This window comes from Myzus persicae, unplaced genomic scaffold, assembly GCF_001856785.1.
Source record: "Myzus persicae strain clone G006 unplaced genomic scaffold, MPER_G0061.0, whole genome shotgun sequence".
NCBI classification, from domain to species: Eukaryota; Metazoa; Arthropoda; class Insecta; order Hemiptera; family Aphididae; genus Myzus; species Myzus persicae.
This window is the reverse complement of record NW_019101124.1, coordinates 285,058-297,224: the sequence shown is the minus strand read 5'-3', so window position 1 is coordinate 297,224 and position 12,167 is coordinate 285,058.

Here is a 12,167-nt window from a genome sequence, read left to right as displayed (position 1 = left end):
TGGAGAAAATGTTCAAAAGAACGACCGTTTTCCTAAAACAGAATTAAGGAAAACACCGCAGTTATTCATTCTTGACCCACGAATAATATATCGACGCCCCGATAGCTTCAGCCGAGTAACCACGGTGTGACCCTGACGAGTGACGACTGCGGTTGAATTCCGGCCACATTTTCTGTCGGTTACTCGATTAATAATATTAAGAAATATATTAGAAATACGAATACCTGATTAATTATGATTAACTCAATTAAATATCGACTATTATCGTTTATTCTAGCCACCAGCCGTTTTCTTCGCACCCACAGCGCTGTCTAGACTCAATTAAACTGTTTTAAACTGCTATTAACGCGAGTTGGTATACAATGGTATGCGATATGAAGGGCGATATGACTAGGTACTTGTTTCAATAAAATGTCTCGTATGCATGAATTTGAGAGCCTCACCAGCTTCTTCCCCGGTCCAACTAAATGCGTAGCCCATTTTCCAAGGATAACATGTCGTTAAGAGGACGTCGAATCCGATATGTTGTCTCCGTCTTCCTAACGCACACTATATCAAAATGTACGTCCAGCAGTACCAATTTTGTGTTGTTAGCTCAAAATATATTATAGTGAACTATCATCAAACTATAATGTATGGACATTATCTGTGTTCTCTCGTTGGTTTTTTACAATATTTTTATTTTTAAGTGAATTGTGCACCATTTTAAATATTAATATTTCAAATACTCATAATTCGTTTGAAAATAAAAATAATAATAATGAAAAAAACTAATCAGAGAACACATCATTTTCTTACATTTAAGTTTGATATAATAGGTCAATTCACTCTAAGTCTCTAATATATTTTAACAATACAATATTGGAACTGCTAAGTGTACATTTTAGTATATTAAGCACAAGCAAGATACCTCACGAGGGTATGATGTTCTTTTACATGCTTCAAGGTAGTGGCGTCGAACTCAAATCGCCGATCGCTTCACTTTTTAAATTTAGATGACTGTGACGTCGATTTGGGGTGATGAGGGTGGGTGGTTGGATAAAAATTTTAGATTTCGGCTCCACTGCTTCAAGGTAAGACGCACACAAAGCCTATAGATATGAATTGACAATATTATTCATAAAAATCTAAGACCGTTATTTAGAATATGTCATATAATTTGTGCATGGAATGCGTGTATCTAAACTTTCTGTAAAATAGTTACTTATTAACGAGTAGTATAATATTATATTATGACAAAGATCTACTTCCCGGTTCTCCGAACTTCCCAACAGACAAGTTCGTGTAGGCGCCTGGAAATTACCACCAAAAGATCATATAGCCTGCAATATTTAAATCTCGGATGAGACTTATTCATACCCCCCCCCCCCATCATTATACTACTAGATAAAATCCTGATACCATTGATTGGTATTGAGTATTGGTTTTTAGATTAAAATGAATGGCTAATAAACCCTAATCATTTTCAGTATATGTACTTAAATAGGTCCCTTTAATAATAATAATCTATTAAATAGAATATATGTTACGATGTTCCGTATTAATATTATAATAATTTAATACATAGTACTATGTATAGTAAAATATACTCGACGAATGTTATATAATGGAGGAAAAGTAATTTCTTATATTATTTTTCTGCTTGGTTGCGTTTTTCCCTCCATCTTTCTTTGACTTTTATGTCCCAGACTCTTGGGACCCTCCTATATAACTGTCACTTGCTGATAAAATATATTTTGTACTCTGACTTGTGTAGTCAATACATTTTTGTAAGTAAGTATAATTTATTTTAAATGTTCTTGACAGTTAAATTGTAAAACAGTCATTTGAGAGGATGGTAGGAAAAAAAGTCTCGAGGAAAAAAAGTCCCGGAAAAAAGTATCCGGAAAAAAAGTCTCAAAGAAAAAAAGTCTCGGTGGAAAAAAAGTCTCAGGGAAAAAAGTTATATTTTTATAAAAAAAAAATATGTCATTGAATCGTAGTCGTATTTAAAAAATAACACATAATATCACATAAATGTAATAATATAAATAATAAATATGGATTTTGAAATTGCTGTGATTAAAGCTGCAAAAAATATCTTAGGTGAACATATCCGTGGTTGTTTTTATCATCTCACACAAAGCACCCACCGAAAAATACAAGAACTGGGTCTTGAGAATCGGTATCGCAATGACAACGAGTTCAATCTAATAAAATTCAATAAAATTGAACTCAAAGATTTTTGAAAGCTATAGGTCAAAATATTAAGCTACAGCGATAACAATTTATAATTTATATATCTATAGGATTTTTTATAATTATGTAATTATTTTTTTTCTAACTTTGTGTGATATATATATGTTATTTTTTAAATACGATTCAATGACATGTTTTTTTTTTATAAAAATTTCTGTAAAATGTATTAACTTTTATTCTGTAAAATATGTTCCTGACAAGTCATCTAACATTGTGTGATATACATATTTCAAAATATTAAGCTACAACGATAATAATTTATATTATTTATATTATTATATTTATGTAATATTATGTGTTATTTTTTAAATACGACTACGATTCAATGACATATTTTTTTTTATAAAAATATAACTTTTACTCCCTGAGACTTTTTTTCCACCGAGACTTTTTTTCTTTGAGACTTTTTTTCCGGAGACTTTTTTTCCGGGACTTTTTTTCCGGGACTTTTTTTCCCCGAGACTTTTTTTCCGTTCCCCGTTTGAGAGGTAGGCATTTACCCCTGTCCGATTTTAAAAACAGCCTAATGGACCGGTTGTTGATGAAAAACATAACTATTTTTATAAATTTGAAGAAATTATACTATGTAGGTACCTACTAGAAAATTATATACTGTCACAATAATAACTCATAACTGTAGTTTTAATTTCTAGTGTAATGAAGACGCGTGGGCATGGACGTGATTTGGTGTAAGTGGTGTGATTGCGAGTGTTAAAAAGGAACATTATACTATACCTGCCTATATTTTTAAATACCAGATATTATTGTGTATTATTTTTCTTCTGTTGGACGGAATAACGTGGGTATTATAATATAGGTACACATTTACAATGATTTGTCTACTGACATGTATATCAAGTAAGCAATAATAATAATATTATAATTTCATACAATTTTATTTCTAAGCTTAATTTTTTTCATTTTGTTGGTAATTTATGTCCAAGAGCGCTTGAAGAAATAATAGGGGACATTGCCCCCCTCCCCTCTAAGAATTTTTAACTGCATGTATTTTAATATCAATACCACTATAAACAATATTAGATTGTAAGTGATTTTTATCTTGCTCCGGATGAGATTTAATCCTGCAACTTTGCTTGTACCCATATGTCTACTGACACAAAGAAATTCTAAAGAAAAAAACAACAAATTTTAAATTAAACCGTGGCATATAAGAACCCCTTTAAGAACCCAATGATAGTATTTTATATTTTTCACTTTTTCATCACCATTTTGGCAGTCGTATGTAAAATTACGCAACTGGTATAAGTATTTGGAGGCAGCTCGTAGGTTTTATATTTATTTAGCTCTCCATGACAACTGTGTATTTTGAAATATAATTTTCCTATTTTTCCTATGACTGTACAAAATTATGAAAGATGGAATTCGTATTAAGATAAGAAAAGCGAATACAAGTGGTTCTTGAGGATGTAAATATGTAATAAAAAAAAAAATTTGAAACAGATTCTTTTAAAAGAACTATAACAATAATTACAAATTTACCTTCTTTGTATGCATTTTATTGTTTAATATGCGTAAATACTCAAAATAATCTATTAAATATTTTGTAGTTTTTGTAATAGTAATAAATATTATAAAACGCTTGTCGCTTGTACATGCGTAGATATTTCAACAGTTATTGATATTTTTAGTTGCGTATAGACGTTTAGTGAACTTATAAGAATCATAGTTACCAATTTCAAAGGTGACGATTTAAATTTTTTGAATTCACCTCACATATGAAAAGAACCTTCCCATAAAAGTTATTACAAAGAAATCTGAAAACTAATACCTATATGACTTACTCTCTAGTTTATATAGTAATATGATATCTTGATATGCCCATATCTCTATGCGGCTATGCATAATATAATCTAGCGATTTACAAGATCTAATGTTTCAACTATGATTATCCAAATATATAATGGGCATTATTACGTATTAAATTGTCAAAAACTATTGATTTTACCTTTAATTTATTGACTATATAAGTTCAATTTAAATAGATCATTATAATACTATAATTTTAGTAATTTAATAATTTAATAACTAATAATAAATATATATATAATACTTGATTATAGATGTATTAATAAGACTAATTTAATATAATATAACATATATATTATATAGGTATAGTAAATACAAACTACAGAGTACGGACTACGCTAATGTCATTCTGTTATCATAAAATGCATATTGATAATTATAAATTTTATAGTGCAAATTATACTTAATGCTATTAAGAAATCCAAAAATATATACGGGCATCCGATAAAACGGTCATCAGTGGTAAGTAGACGAAAGAGCTTTGCAGTGGTGTATTAATATTTAATATAACTAATAGACTGACTAATGGGCTAGAACTAATTTCAAATTAACCAAAGCACAACATTGCAACTAGCAACTTAAAAATCATTTTATACATAAATCGCACATTTCTATCTTTATACGTAGTGCACTTACATACATTCAGTAGTTAGTATTATGTTTTCTTAAATTGTATGTATTATACGTTTATAGATTCTAATTATTAAAGTATGAAGAAAGTATTTTTTTGTTTAAAAATAAAAAAAAATCTTTTATTATGAGTGTACCGTCATTAGTGTAAATGTGTCAAGCTGATCATCGTATTTTGGAATAGGATGTTTTCATCAGTTTTCCCCTTAAAGTAGCTGTTCTCAACCTTTTTTAAACACGGCACACACTGCTCTAAGCTCTTCACAATATATTCACGGCACATGTCTCAGCCATAAACAATGATTTCTTCATCAAACATCATTAATTGTTTAGGTCATAATTTTATTTCTTACACCTAATTAGATAAACAAAATCTTACTTAATTATATTATTTATTAATTCATATTTTATTATATTACATTATTATTAAAAAACTTTTAAAAGCTTGCGGCTCACCTAGAGAATGCCGCGGCACACCAATTGAAAACCACTGCAACTCTAAAATTAGGATAGTGCTATAATAGAGGTATAGCAAATTTGATCTAACTGGTACTTTGGAGGTTTAAAAATAAATAAATCCCAGAACTTTTTCACGTTTCCGGAAAAAAAAAATGTACTGAAAAACTGTAATATGCATTAGGTTAGGTTAACCTAACCTAACCTTGCCAACTTCACGCACGTATTTAGCCAGATTTTAACGAAATTGGTTGTTTTTTTTTTTGCTGGAGATAATTAAAAAATATTTAACTGTATCAACTTGAAGTTTTTATCAAATAATAGTTATATTATCATTTTCTTAAAATAATATATTTTTCTTTTTTAGTGCTATTTATTATACATGATTGACATTTCTTTGTTTTTCGTATATATTTTCGAGTTATGTTGATACGTTTATTGTTTGAACGTCAAAAAGTATGGAAATGTAATACAAAGTAACCCATAAGTTTTTCTCATATCAATTAAAAAGTGTCAAAAACGTGGACACAATTTTTTTTAAGTGTTTAAAATTCAAATGGTGACAACATTATAAACGAATAACAATAATTTTTTTTAAACATATTTTTGATATTTTGTTGTTATTCAAAAAATATATATCGTAAAGGCTTGAGAAAATCCTTATTATTATATCACAGTGAAACTTTTAAAATGTTCAGTACATTTCTAAGCTATTTAAAGGAATTTTGATGTTCTTATTTGTTTAATATTCTCTTGGTTCATGTTTGATAATATTTGACAATTATAAAAGTTATTTCTTTAAAATATGTTTGTTGGTTGGTGAATAGTTATATTATATTATGTAGGTTAATACTTTCTACATAGAATTCAATTTTATGTAGACTATGTGAGTAAAGTGAAATTATTAGTGAACAACATCTACTTTATTTTAAACATGTATAGTATGACATATTATTTGATATTATTAATCGAGATAAGTTCTTAGTATACCTAAATATGATAAATATATTTGTTATGTATGCTGTTTAGTCTTGCAATGTTGTTATGTCAACTAAACAGAAATGCTGAAATAAGTATCGATTTTACAGTTGCTCCCAATTGAGTAAAAATTGTATTCAGAAATCATAATATTAAAAATAAGCTCAATTTCTTAATTTAAAAAAATGCTACTTGATTACCAACTTTATGAATAAAGATTTGAAGAATTTAAAATGAAGAAATCATAAAACTATTTGACATATCTAGTTTTAATGTTACTTAAACTGAACTCTGAATAGTATTTTAGTGCATGTATTACTTATTGTTATTATATTTTTAGACTTTGAGCGGAGCGACGTATTGATTTACAGTGATGTGTGTTTGTTGTGTGCTTGTACACAAAAATTTGTACTTACTCAAAAACAAATAACCGTAAATACATACAATTTTCTCCGAATGTTGATGTTATCATTTTAAATACATTGTATAAATTTGAAAATATGTAGACTCTTTATAAGCTATTTACAGACATTTGAAATGTTACATTTTTTTCTAAAATATCCATTAAAAATTGTTGCTGGGTCAAAAAGTCATCCTAACAGCAGTTTAAAAATAATACGGACACACGGACCCAATTTTTTTTATAAGCATTTAAAGTTCAAATGTTAACAAAATATATCAAAACCACAAAAAAAAAACAAATTACTTGGTATCTATTTGTATAGCTATACAGCTAGGGATTAAAATGATTTCTCAACAGTAGTTTATATACTACAACCAAAAAATCTTATGTTAAATATTATACTTAAACGTTGACAATATTAGATATTTAAATTAAGAATAATAATTTGGTTATTTTGTTGAATTTAAATATTATAGGGGTAGTTAAAACTTTTAAAGTAAAATATTATATTTTTTTATAGTTACGATGATATTTTCAAATGCAATATTTTGGCCCAAAATTAATTCAACTTACTGTATTACTATTAGTAAAATAAATTACTTTGCATTTTAAAATAGTTCTATTTTCTACACTTAATATCTAATATAGACTGACTCTCAGAACCATTTTCGTATAAAATTATTTTTATCATTTAATTAAAATTAAAGTTATTCTTATATAGCAGCGATCAACTCGACACCTACTGACATCAGATCGGTACCTACTTTTCCACCTCAATGTACTAACAATTTTCTATGTATTTGTAAAAATTCAAGCTATGTAGGTTATATTGTATATTAATTTATTAATTGTTGAAAGACTTTCAATTGACCTACCTCAAATATTAAATTATATTTATTGATGTTTTCCAAGCATTGAACTATTTAAATATTTATCTTATAAATGCCAAGAAAAAAATCATAAATTACTTGTCTAAATTTAAATGATGTCGATTTATAAGTATAAGCCCCATAGAGGTCAATCATATGAGCTACCTAACCACTTACTGATCGTAAATATTCGTCGGCAAGTCTACGAACTATAGCTATTTAAAAATTTAAGACTGCGAAGTATTATAGTACATTATTTGATTATTGATTTAAAATATATCAACGATACCACAGGATTAGACAATATAGAATTCAAATAAAAATATTTTAAATAGCCAAATAAGTAAATGGTAACTTAATAAGAAAATTAAAAAATAATCATGAGTATAGTTAGGTATTTAAAATGTATTAAAGGTCAATTATCTATAAACTCAATAATTGCACAATATCATGATTTTGTTAAGGTTTTAATGTTCTTATTAATGTTTTACTATTCAATTGATTTATGAATAATAGTAAAATGGATTGTCAATTAATTTTTTTAATGTTGATAGTACTTATAATTATTACACCTATATTCATAATATTATTTTTTTTCCAATGCCTATAAGTTCCACATCTATCTAATATATAAGTGTATTTGTATTTTATATTTAAATGACAAATTCAATTCCTAACTTGCATGCTTTCCGACAGCTAGTACAGTTCGAAAAATATTATATAAAATTCATGAAAAACCAATCTAGTGAGTAACTTACTTGCAAATAACATTTAGTTATCGAAACGTAGATAAATGATAACCCGTAGGCTTAATATTAATGTCTGTAATAAAACATTTGTTAAATTAGGTGTTAGGTACACGTACATTATATAATAATTGTAATTTAGATACAAATTAGTTTACATAGTATCGGATTTAATATTAGATACATTGTACATGGGCATTATACTTTTTTTCAGTGTATACTAAAATATTATTCTTAATCTATTATTTAAAGACTGTGGAATAACAAACCAGGTTAGAAATAAATTATGAAAAAATTGCAGAAACCCTCCAATGTTTAAATAAAAGTGAAATAACCGTTACAGTTTTCTTTATTTTTGCATCATATTGAAAACATTATACAGACTATAGCAGTGGCGTATATACGAATTATTTTCACTATGGGCCGATTTATCAATTATCACTAGTCAAGCAGCATAGCCATAATAATACATTTTTAAGGGAGCAGCTGTTATATAATTAAGAATTATGACATATTATACAGTTCAAATAAAAATTGCGCAATTCAATTTTATAATTATTATGTAAAATTAATTTTTTGTTTCTTTTTTTAAAAATATTGACAGTGTCGTTTGTATATTTTAATGTTATCTTACTATGAATTTAACATCAAAGTCAATAAGTCATTAAAGCAAGTCCCGTCAATATATCTAACATTTCCTTGTAGATTACTCAAAAATGATTTTAATCAACCGGCTAACTTAATCATGGTGAAAAACTGTTAACAGTGTAAATATACATGCAATGCTTTAATTGAGCCTGCAATTTCACTATGGGCTCTGGCCTAGGGGGCCTCCCCCCTATATACGCCACTGGACTATAGAGTTACATGGGACTAAATTACAAAAAATCTCATTACATCAATCGACATATAGATTGTATTGTAGAATTGTGCAATATATCAAGTGTTATATAATAAAAATATTTGCCAGATTAACATAATTAGTAAATAATAATTATTGTTTTATACTTTAATAAATAAATTAAAATAAAATGAAATATTTTTCTACATAATTTTATTCAAAACAAATCATTTTATACATAAATGTTAACGTTATTAACAATATTAACATTCCACATTAAAAAAAAATAATGTTCACATAATACTGAGAAATATATTACCTACGATATTTATATATATATTTATTATATTTTAAAGCATTCAAAACGAATTAGTAATTATTAATATTGAATGCATTACAGAACAACTATTTCGTATTATTTAGGTACTAACTATGGTCTATACTCTATCTTATGTAATCAATTTATGAAAAATAACCGTAGAAATCGCTGTGCTGTACCTAGTAGGTTTTGTATGTAGGTACTTTGTTATTGAGTAGGTCACTGTAATGGATGTGTTAATTTAAATTCAACGATAAATCACAACACACGAATAACGATTCTGAACGGAAACCGTGTGACGTGTGTCAATCTTTATTTCTAAGGATTTCTCATAATCTTATAATTGATTTATATTACCAACTATTGGTAATTAATTTTTTTATTATTGAAAAAGTGATATTATATTGAACTAATTTTTGCAGATATTTTATTATTATTAACTAAATTCACTAAATGTATATTATATTAGAATTTTCTATATACCATAACATTTTCAAAATATTTTGACTCGTGTTGAGCTATTTTAGGCATATGCAATTTTCGATTATCATTAGTTTTTTTAAAATTAATATCGATAAAAAAATGTTTGGTCTGTCAAAAAACTTCTAAGGTTCTTCGTAATTTGTTACTAGCGGGGATTAAAAAAAAAAATTCAGTGTAAATTCACAATTATACTTTACAAGCGTTTGAATTCAGAATTTTGGCAGAATTCGTATAAAAATCACGAAAATTTGCCAGTTATTTTTGAATGAGAAATCCTTAAGAAAATATTCTTTTTAAATCTATGTTAGTTTTATTAATTCGTATTCTTTATACAATTCTCAAAATATTTTGTCTCGTTTTCAGCTGTTTACGGACATTTTTAATTTTCCATTTTTTAGTTTTTTTTAATAAATGTCAATAAAATTTTCGGCCAAAAAGCTTGGAAATGTAATACAAGGTTACTGATTTATCGTAACAATATCAGTTAACAAATATTATGAATACATAAGCACTTTTTTGTTTTATAAGCATTTAAAGTTCAAATTTTAACAAAATTTATCAAATTGAAAATGTACAAATTTTTATTTTAAATGTTCAACTTTTATAGCTAATAATAGGATCAAAAATGTACAACAAAGTTGCACACAAGTAGTTAATTCTATAACCAAAAAATATAAATAGTATATAGGTTAACACAGTTTTTTTTATACTTATTTTATGCTCAAATTTCTACGACATAATATATCTAAAATCCAAGAATAATGATTTAAGTTAATTTGGAATATTATTATATTTTATGCACTCAACGACTTTTAAAATGTAATTTTTTGGCGAAAATTGATTTAACTTACTGTTATACTAATACTCAATAGAAAAATAAATTACTTTAATCTCAGTAATATCATCTAATATACAAAATTACTAAGTAATATTACGTACTGACAGATCACTCAAAATTGTTTTTCATATACAATGATTTTATATCATTGAACACAAATTATTTTTACTTTTATTTTTTTTTTTATCTTAAAAAGAATATTTACAATCTTACCTATAAGCCATTATAAGCAAATCTGAACATACAATAAATACACTATACAACATGAACACATGAGGAGGGAGACCATCCAGTGATAGTCAGTGATTTAATCGTTTAATAAGTCACGACACCATTTTCTCTTTAAACGGCGTGGGGGATTGCTAGGAAGCGAGTTGGAAGCCATTTCAAGGATTAAAGTGAGACTGTAATTTAGAGTGAAATTTTTTGTATTGTTTTGTGGCTAATTTACTGTTTCTATTTTGAAGTCATTTTTAAGTGTGGAATTAGATACCTACTAAGTCACTATAAGGTGCAAAAGAGATAATGCGGAGATTGATTGATTAGAAGGCTTGGAGGGTACGTATTTGAGATGGCTTAGCGTATCCCCAGATCTGGATTGCATAAGCCCAGATAGGCCTTAATAAGGATTTTTAAATGATTATTTTTGTGTGGAAGGGTAGTTTTGATTTTAGAATCGGGCACCGTAAAAGTCAGTCGACTTAAGAGTTTTTCTTTTTGATTTGATATGAAGACCGCAGGTCAATCTTTTGTCAAGTAAGACACCGAGGTATTTTACTTCTTAGGATATTGGGATTGACAATCCTTGAAAATGGAGGGGAGGGGTATGGACTTTTTTAGTGTGAATGGGACATACAAATGAATACAAATTTAAAGTCATCCATTACAGTGACCCACTTGTAACCCACTGTACAGCAGAGCAACATCCATACTTACCACTTTTTTGTTTTGTTTTTCCTGATTATTTTAAAAAGTACTGGAATTTTTTATTTTTGACTCCCCCTCTCCCCATTCCAGAGTTGGAGATTGGAGCATTCAAAAGGAGATGACAATCACGAGGTAATATAGGAGACGACGTTAGTGCAGGTATATTTTTATCTTGCATCTTATCTATATAATTATATAAAAACAAGAGTCACCGTCGTCGGTTGGAACCTCGGTCACGCGCGCCACTTCTTTCTCTCCGGGCAGTCACGGTGTCTGGAGAGAGAGGCCGCCATCCCCCAACCGAGTATGGCAGAAACCTACGGGTGCCCACAAGAAATTCTGCCAAACAAACCCACACGTGTTCCATAACCCTACAGTTCAACAACCCTACAGTCCCAAAACCCTACAGTACCACAACCTACAGCTAATGGCCTCAGTTGCAGAAGCTTAAATTAAAAAAAAAAAAAAAACAAGAGTACCTATTATAAATAATTTTACAGACATATAATTGTATACATTTTTTATTTTAGAAGTGTAAAATATATTTGTCTATTCTTTATGATTTTACATCAGTGCAAAATACAATGCATTTTTTGTAACGTATACCAACAA